Source organism: Salvia miltiorrhiza, chromosome 6 (assembly GCF_028751815.1).
Source record: "Salvia miltiorrhiza cultivar Shanhuang (shh) chromosome 6, IMPLAD_Smil_shh, whole genome shotgun sequence".
Taxonomy (NCBI): Eukaryota; Viridiplantae; Streptophyta; class Magnoliopsida; order Lamiales; family Lamiaceae; genus Salvia; species Salvia miltiorrhiza.
Window position 1 is genome coordinate 35319707 of NC_080392.1, and position 9665 is coordinate 35329371.

Sequence of the window (9665 nt, forward strand, 5' to 3'; positions counted from 1 at the left end):
CGTGATTTGCATGTTTGCTATGATTTCTCCTTGCTCCCCTCAATATTGTCCCCTGTTTGGTCTAGAAAATAATTGACTTTTTACTGGCGAAAAAGTCCAAATATTTTGAATTTCATATGTCAGACGTTTTATTACATTTGTAGGCGAACATGTATGTGTATTTAATGTCTGAATCTACTGTAAGGAAATATATCATATGACTAAAATTATAGTACAACAAATTCTGGGATAATATACCTTTCTAACATAGACAGTACAAACAAGAGCAGCCCATTTAACAGTAATCTGCTAAATATTGTGTAAAAGCACTTCAATTATTTGAAAACACAATACGGAAACTAGTGGAAACAGACTCCATCAACACATGAAGATAGCATCATATAGTAACTAATTATTAGTAGTACCAACTTTTGCTTTGTTCTTGTGATCCCCTGCAACTTTAGCAAGAGATTTCCCAGCTTTCCCAAAAGCTCGAGCCATTGTCTTGCCCATCATTGTTGAGACATGCTCCCTTTGTTTAGGAATGACACTTGCCTTTGTTCCCTGTTGCGGTGCATAGTTGTTGCTGCTGCTCTCGTCGTTGTTGAAACCCATGCTGGCTGGCTCTTGAACGATGTTCTCTGCGTATTGTGTGTGTTTGTTATGCATATATGTAAGAAGTTTGTTTTCTTTGATACAAGGATGAAGCTTTTATAGGCTTAGGCTTGTTAAGACTTTCTCAACTTCATAAGAATGTGGACAACAACACCCAGTGTGTGTGTATGTGACTGACTGTGAAGAGAAACACTTTGTGTGTGTGTGTGTGTGTTTGTGTTTGTGAAGATGAAATAGGCGTAGGTCCGCGGTGATGTAAGGATGTGTATAATAATATTGAGATGAAATTGTAAACACCACCATTTGACGTGTGGGTGTTTGGGGTATTGAACATATAGAGAGGGAGAATGATTTTACGCGTTTTTTGTTGCATGATAATTACATGTTGCATACTAACAACATTATAATATTAATAATTTAAAGTCTAACTAAGAAGACATAACAATGTTATCACCCGTCTTTGACGTTTTAGAACCATTAATTAAATCTTCGAATTTCATAATTCTAGCTTTGTATATGTGTTTTGGTGTGATGTTTTTTTTTTTAATCTTTTTTTTTGTAAATATTTAATTTCAATCGGTTTTTAGTGTCGACATTTATGGATAAAAATAATGTGACTTATTTCCACTTTTTCATTTCTCAAGTTCAAAATTTGCTCGCTAATGTTTTGGGAAGGGAGAATTTAGATATGGAAGTTCAAATATGATCTGATATTTCATATGTTATTATAACCAAACCCTATATTTTTTTATGAAAAACAAAAAATTAAGTATATCCTTATACCTCTCGTATGGTATATTGATGAATCTAGAAATCAATGTTTGAAACCTTAAATATTATCTGAGAGGTCTTCTCTCTCTCTCTCTCTCTCTCTCTCTCTTACACTTTTCTGTAAATTATTGTGTTTGCATATGCTGAAAACGATAAGTAATGTTCGTTGCGTTGAAATATTGCAAATGCCCCTGAAAACAAGTCTCCAGTAAAATAATAGAAGTACATGCATTTGGATAAAGTATAAAATAAGACTTACTATAGTAAAGTGAATTAATTTGCAGTGAAAAATTAAGATTCATATAATAGAGGGTGTTTGAAATCACAACCACAAGGTTAAGATTATATTTTGATTAGATATAATATGCTGAAAATACGAATTCATCGTGAAAAAAATCATGAATTGTTAACTCTCTCAAAATTTATACAAATACGTTACTATACATCTTCATCATTTATAGTTGAAAATAATTCTTATTTTATAATTTTAAAATGCTATCTGTTCGTATGTGTTTGTTTTGTATTTTCTTTATCACGTTGCAAATTTGTATCTTATTTTATTAACAAACATCAGACATATTTTTATAAGATTGTACATGTACTTGATACGACTTGACACGAATAAGCATATACATATTTCCCCTTGCTTTTAGTATGTATTAATTTGCATATATTAAAAATATTTATGGAATAAAAGATTCACGAAAATATGAATCTCTCTCTCTCTCTCATGTAAAGAGAAAAGGCAGAAAGTTAAGTGTGTGGCTAATAATTATATGTCATTTAATAGATGGCATTGGCCGATTGTATGAAATGTGGATTAGTTCTCAAAGAAAGTTTTTGGGTGACTTTTTTTCTTTTTCTTCCTTGGTTTTCTTTATTTCTCTCTAATTTCATTTCCACATCAAAGTAATTTCTTTGTAATAAGAGAAGGCCCCTCCAAATTAAATTGTCCGTGTGGGTCTCTACACTCAACATATTATTTTAGACGTCTAAGATTAAGGTCGCCTTCTTCCAAAACGAAAAAAAATAAATTAAAGAATGTATGAAGATTTTAACCAACATGACAATTTGTTCATACATTCTCGTTTAGATTTTTGGTTTACGCAGTTTCTAAGAACACGAGCAGAAATTTTGTTGTAGAAATTTGGATCGGAGGAGTTCTTGGCAACATTTTGAACACTAAGTAACGAAGAAAACATTTTTTTCTTTATAATTCAAGTGACTCTGCGGGTGGTGTGTTTTTGCTTTTTATCCATCTAAATATAGGGATAACAAAAATTTATGCCTTTAAATATCTCATTTCTTATCTCACATCTATATCTATATAATATATAAAAGATGAGTTTTTTCCTCCATTCTTTCCCTCTATTTTTTCTCTCTCTTCTTCCACCAATTTTTTCAATATTTTCTCTTCATTTTTATAATTTTAATTATTTTCTAAACATCACAAAATTTTATTTATGAAAAAAAATATTCAATATGCATCTTAAATTTAATTTTGTGACAAGTCTTTTAATATGGTAAAAAAATCATCAAAAATGAATTTAAAACGAATAAGTTATGAAAATTTTCAGATATTTTATTTTCTCTCTTCACTAAAACTTTAATTTTTTTTTAATTTATGTTAGTCCATGATAATATTTATTCATTTAATATGTCGTGTAATACTCTATAATAATAATGTGTAATGTTAATTTTTATTATAAAAAAAATTGAAATTATTTAATAACTATGATTATCATTACACATTATAAAAAGTTAAAATTTGTAATTGATGAGGTTTATCTTTAATTTATTTTTAAAATATATTTTGTATTTAATTATAATTTATCTAATATTTATATATTTTTATTTAAAATATGTGGTTGATTTCGATGTTCGTCGTGAATGGTCATACTAGTAATATATAAAAGGGCAGTCCAACGGCTATATTTTCCCGCCAGTATTGCCGCCAATATTTTAAAACTGTTGCTAACCGAATTTTTGGAAAGCTATAATTACAACCGACTTTTGTGGAGTATCAATTCAAATCTTTTTCTTAATTGCAGAAATTGAATCAGCAAAACTTTAGAAATTCTTAAAATTCATTGTAGCCAGTTATTTTTAGCAGCCACGATTCCACAAAGCCATTATACTTCTTCAAATATTTTAATATAAAATACAACTAAACATTTAAGATCTTTATGATTCTTACAAAATGATGGCATTAACATAAAAAATAAAAAACTATTCTGCGAAAGAAGAATATCGTTTTTTTAAGATATTCACTGATATAACAAAATGATTCCATAAACACAACAAAATGAAAAACTAAAAATTGAAAACTATTATGCGAAAAAAAATGAAGATATGTTGTTTTAAGTAACAGTTTGGGTAGATATATATAGATCTACAAAATTGATGCCATCAACACAAAAAGGAAAAAAAAATGATAACATATCATAATTGGTTTATCCCAATAAATTTTTTATTGATTTTATTTATACTTTTGTTTATTACTATGAGTTAAATAAAAAAAAATTAAATTAAGTATATAATAAATTTATACTTCAGTATTTAGTAATATATTCTCAAGTTACGAATTAAAATATGTTTATTATATCAAATATTTTATACATTTTAATTTATTAATTTATTCTATATTATATTTATAGTTTTAATATTAGACTAGCATTTCCACTCGTGCAACGCACGAAAAATATTTTTATATTTTATTATATATAAAATTGATATTAATTTGATTATTAAGATAAATATATTTTAGTTCAACATAAAAATAATAAACAATAATTCATATTAATAAAAATTGATATTGTAAAAAAAAGAAAATAATATAAGTTAAAAGATAATTGAAAAAAAATAGATTTATTCAAAAAAAGAGGAGAGAGGAGAGAGAATTTTCTTAAGTTTTAATCTTTAAATAAATACAATTTTTATATTTTATATCCAATATTTACATAACATATATCAAATTAAAGTTGTTGTCATGATCTTTAATTTGATATGCATATCAAATATTTTATAATTAGTCGAATTTCACAATTTTAAAAAAGAAATAAAATAAAAAATAAGAAGTTAAAGAAAAAAAAAAGATGTATAGCTTATAAATAAACCTTCAATTTTATTCTAACTACACAATTGCCACTTAATTTTGAAATTGGTGAAACAATTTGAAATTGAAAACTCCCTTTTTAATATAGTATAGATTACCATAAACATTATAAGTTTTTGAAAATAAAACAAAATCCGTTGGGCCAGAAAAATAATTTAGCTTAATGATTTTCTTTATATGTTTTTATTATTAAATATACTCCCTCCGTCCATGAAAGAACTTCTGTCACACCCCAATTCTTGAATGAATAAATATAATCGAGGTGCAACTAATTCATAGAAATAAACAAGGAACAACCTTGTAAAAACCCGAAATAGGATAGAAAGTCGGGCTATGCCCCTTTGGATCACAAGTTTTGTTTCATGCTTCTGACAACCGACATTCATTTGCATAAATTAAGTAGTGAAGAGTCTAAGCTCGGTCAGGTATATCATTTGAAATCTAACATGAAGATCTTAAGTTGGGAAAACAAAAGACTGATATGAGTAATTGCTACAGCGGAAGTCTAACATAGGAATTTATCGCTAGCCTCAGCTCCGTCCCGTCAGCACCGGCCAGCCAACCTGAAAACATTTGAAAGTATTTTTGGGCTAAGTACTAATGTACTTAGTGGGCATGCATTTTCTGAAACATCTTATATTTTAATAAAGACAGTTTATCCAATCATACTTGACATGACTTAGAAGGTTTTAAATTGAAATAACTTCTAAGCATGTTAAAACATTTTCTTTCATTTGTGCGCACATGTCACACTCCCTTTCTGTTACTCGCTGTGATCCCGGACCTTTTAGCCACCGACGGATCTCTGTCTCCCGCTTACTTGAACTGAGGGCGTAACCCAGACAAGTTTACTTTGACCTCGGGACGCTACCCAGGCAGGCCTGATATTTCTCATGCTCCGGAACACATCCAGCCGAGCACCCTTATAACGCCTCTGGTTAGAGCCCGATGGAGATCAACCCACTGAGTCAACTAACAAGTGTACACAATTCTCAAACAACGTATTAGGTCATAAGAGAACCTCAATTGATTAACTGCGCGAGCCTTAAACAGAGCAGAGTGCACATAAACATTTTATTGGATAAACAGTTTTCATTACATTAAATAAACAATTTGCATTTCATTGAAACATTTAGAGCTTAATAACTCAATCATACTTTGTACATTTGGAAAGTAAGCCCACCTGGATAGGCAAAGCCTGAAGATCATAATCACATATAAACCTGTCTTGGAAAAGCAGCGCTAATCCCCCTGGTCACAAAGCCTACAAGAAATTCTATTCTTAATAGGTCTCGTGAAGCTAATCTTAAGTCATGGTGTAGTGCTTAATATTCTATGATTCACTTAGCCGGGTTTTCAAAATTTAGTAAATAAATAATTGAAAACTAAAATCTTTGAGTTAAGGACACCAACAATATCCTTACTTGGTTTTTCTTAAATAATTGGAATTATAATAAAAACCAATTAAATCATAAATACTTTTATTGCAAAATATAATGCAATTTCATGACATGCTTAGCATATAAGTAATTACTTAAAATATGCACTTCATAATAATAATATTATTATGCTAATTATCTTTAAAATAATTAATCAAACTTTATTATAAGACTAATTAATAAATATTGGGTAGCCCATTTAAAATAATTAAATCAAAGACACCCTCCCATTTTTATAAAATTAGCCCAAGTTTATTATAAATAAATCGGGCCCAACTCTTTTGAATTACAACTGCACCCCAAAATCCTTAAATAAAATAAAGGCCCAACTAAATAAATAGACATGGCCCAATTAAAAAAAAAAAAAAACAAGCCCAAACATTTATTAAAATCGGCCCAAATGATTTAACTCGGCCCAAAATAGGAGCCCAAAATTAAGAAATAACTCAGCCCATTTAATTAAAAATCTCGGCCCAAATACTCATAAAAATCGGCCCATAACTAATTAAAACCCAGCCCAACACTAATTAAAACCCGGCCCAACGCTCAAGCCCACTCCCCAACCAAGCCCTAGACTATTTCTCCCTTCCTTCTTCACATAATCCGCCTCCCTCCCTCAATTCTCGTCTCTCTCTTTCTGCCTCACAACGCACACACACAAACACAAACGCAGCTGCACCCTCTCCCCCCCCTCTCTTCTTTTCCGGCGGCGGTAGCAGCGCCGCCTCCGCCGTCCCCTGACTCCCCTCTCCCCCATCTCTCGCCTCTCACACACAGACGCACACAATCACATATCTCACTCTCTCGACCGATCCTCCCTCTGGAACTCCGGCGATAGCAGCGAGAAGCCACTGCCGCCTCCGACTCCCTCTCTCTCCCTGAATCAGTCCGGCGGCAGCAGCCAAGCCACCATCGCCGACACTCCCTCGTTCCCGACGAGGAGCGCCGCCTGCGGTCACTCTCCTCCCTCAATCTCTCTCCCCTTCTTCCTCCGGCCGACAGCAGCAGAAGCCGCCGTTGCCAACCCAGTCCCCTGTTCACAGATCTCTCCCTAACTCCGGCTGATAGCAACCCGTTTCTACACGACAAGGCTCAAGACTCCATTTTTCAAAAACAACAAATATCTTCTTCTACTTTTCTTTTAACAATATTCATGTTCTGATGTATATATATATAATGTACATACATATATGCTTGTGAATGTGTTGGTTTTACTGGAGTTGTATGCTATGAATAATTTAGATGAAAAGCTCAGCAGAGTAAAGAATTTGAGAGAGATATGCAGTGTATGGTTTAAAAAAAATTGAACCTTTGAAGCTCTTTGCTTTGCTAGGGAGTTGTTACTGCTCAATCAAGAAGGAAAAGAACTTAGATTATTATTGCTGTAGAAAGAAGCTTGCTGCAGGTTGAGAAATTTGGTGAAGGGGCCTTGCGAAAATATTTTGGTGAAATAAGTGAGGGAGAGCTTGGCTGTTGTTAAGTGGAATTTGACAGCATAAAACAAAAGAAAATGGAAGCAAAAGAAAGTGGAAACAAAAGAGAGATTCGGCTGATTTGCTAAGTGGAATTTGACAGCATAAAACAAAAGAAAATGGAAACAAAAGAGAGTGGAAAAGAATTTGATAAGATATGAATTGATTTAATAAGATATGAGAGGATTTAATTGTCTGCATAAATACATGTATGCTAAAAATAATCATGATATAGGGTGGCTATTAGGAACATAAAATACCGGGACTGTAATAATACTTCAGGGTTCGCTAAATAAATAGCTCGTGAAAATACTTGAATGCTAAATTAAATAAATATGCAATGCATATAAATTCAATAACTAAATTTACAAATGTTTTTGTAAATCATTTTTGTTGGAATTAAAAATAAATTCTTTTTCTCAATCCGGCGTGAATCATCTTAAATCTAAGTTCGAAAATAAATTCTAAATTTAGCTCGGGGAAACGGGGTATTACATCCCTCCCTCCTTAAAAAAAATTTCGTCTTCGAAATTACATACCTTGATAATCTAGCTGGGTATACTAGTCTTTCATTTCATTCATCTCTTTTGTGACATTTTTCATCCTGTGATGATTCCACTTCATGATGAGAACAAAATTATTGTCTCATAAAACTTGAACCTTGCGATCAAGTATCTGGACTGGTTTTTCTTCATAACTTAAGTCCTGACTAGGACTACTTTATCTGGCTTAATCAAATGCTTTGGATTAAACACATACTTTCTTAACTGAGAGACATGAAACACATTGTGCACGTCTCCAATACTGGGTGGCAATGCCAACCTATAGGCTACAGGGCCTATCTTATCTAGGATCTCAAAAAGTCCTATATAACGGGGTCGTAACTTGCCCCTTTTTTTCTGAAACGTATAACTCCCTTTGAGGGAGAAACTTTGAGGAAAACTCGATCTCCAACATTGAATTCTAACTTCGATCGGCGTTTATCGGCGTAAGACTTTTGCCTATCTTGAGCTTCTTTGATTCTTTGCTTGATGTGGTCGACCTTCTCAACCATCTGTTGGACCAGTTCAGGACCTAACAGCTTTCTTTCACCCACTTCATCTTAGTAAAGTGATGAACTATATTTTCAGCCATACAAGGCCTCATCTGGATTATTCCAAATGTTGCTTGATAACTATTGTTATAAGCCAATTCTACGAGAGGTAACAAATCCTCCTAACTTCTACCTTTGTCTGCGACAATCGTTCGCAACAAAAATTTTAGAATCTGAATCGTTCTTTCTGACTGTCCGTTAGTCTGAGGATGGTACGTTGTGCTGAAATTCAGCTGAGTGCCCATTGCTTCTTGTAAACTTTTCCAGAAACGTGAGGTGAATCTAGTGTCACGATCTGACGTGATAGATACAGGTACACCGTGGAGGCGTACTATCTCTTTGACATATAACTTTGCAAGTTTCTCCAATCCAAATGTCATTTGAATTGGCAGAAAGTGCGCTGACTTTGATAATCGGTCCACTATGACGCTATATCTCTTTTTATTACTTTCCACCAGAAAATTTTCTTTAAATCCTGGTGCATCTTTGTACTGCCTGGATGTGCAGTGTAAGGAGTATCATGAGCCTCGCTCATAATCTCGTTCTTTAATTCTTCTTTGTGTGGCACACACAATCTTTCACCAACCATAAGTGCGTTATCCTTTGCTTCAGTGAATCCTTTCGTTTCATTCGTTCTTGCAGCGAGACACATCTTCTCCAAGAACCAATCTTCTCTTTGTGCTTGCACAATTCTTTCTCTTAAATCAGGTTTAGCTGTCAGCGCAGCTACACAACCCGATACTGAATCTGGGGAATAAATACTCTCTAAACTGAGTGAGGCGAAGTCACGAATCAGTTCCTTCTGCTGGGTGATGAAATACCCTAGCTTAGCCTTCGTCTTTCGACTCAGTGCGTCAGCTACTACATTCGCTTTTCCTGGATAGTAACTGATGGTGCAATTGTAATTCTTTACTAATTCGAGCCATCTTTATTGTCTCATGTTCAAATCCTTTTGCTCGAAGAAGTGTTTTAAACTCTTATGATCTGTAAAGATCTTACACTTAACTCCATAGAGGTAGTGTCTCCAAATCTTCAGCGCGTGCACAACGGCTGCTAGCTCTAAATCATGAGTTGGGTAGTTCAGCTCATGGAGCTTCAATTGACGAGACGTGTATGCTATCACTTTCTGATTTTGCATCAACACGCAACCCAATCCTAGTTTCGAGGCATCAGTGTACAAC

General features: G+C 33.0%; 1 long non-coding RNA gene across 1 annotated transcript; it reads right to left on the minus strand.

Annotated features, from left to right (window-relative positions):
• Positions 1-4678: 4678 nt before the first annotated feature.
• On the minus strand, positions 4679-7395 carry LOC130989257 (uncharacterized). The gene is made up of 3 exons (XR_009090545.1): positions 7229-7395; positions 5664-5744; positions 4679-5043 (listed from the first exon to the last, which is right to left on the minus strand). It is a non-coding gene; the product is annotated as an uncharacterized LOC130989257 (long non-coding RNA).
• Positions 7396-9665: the final 2270 nt, after the last annotated feature.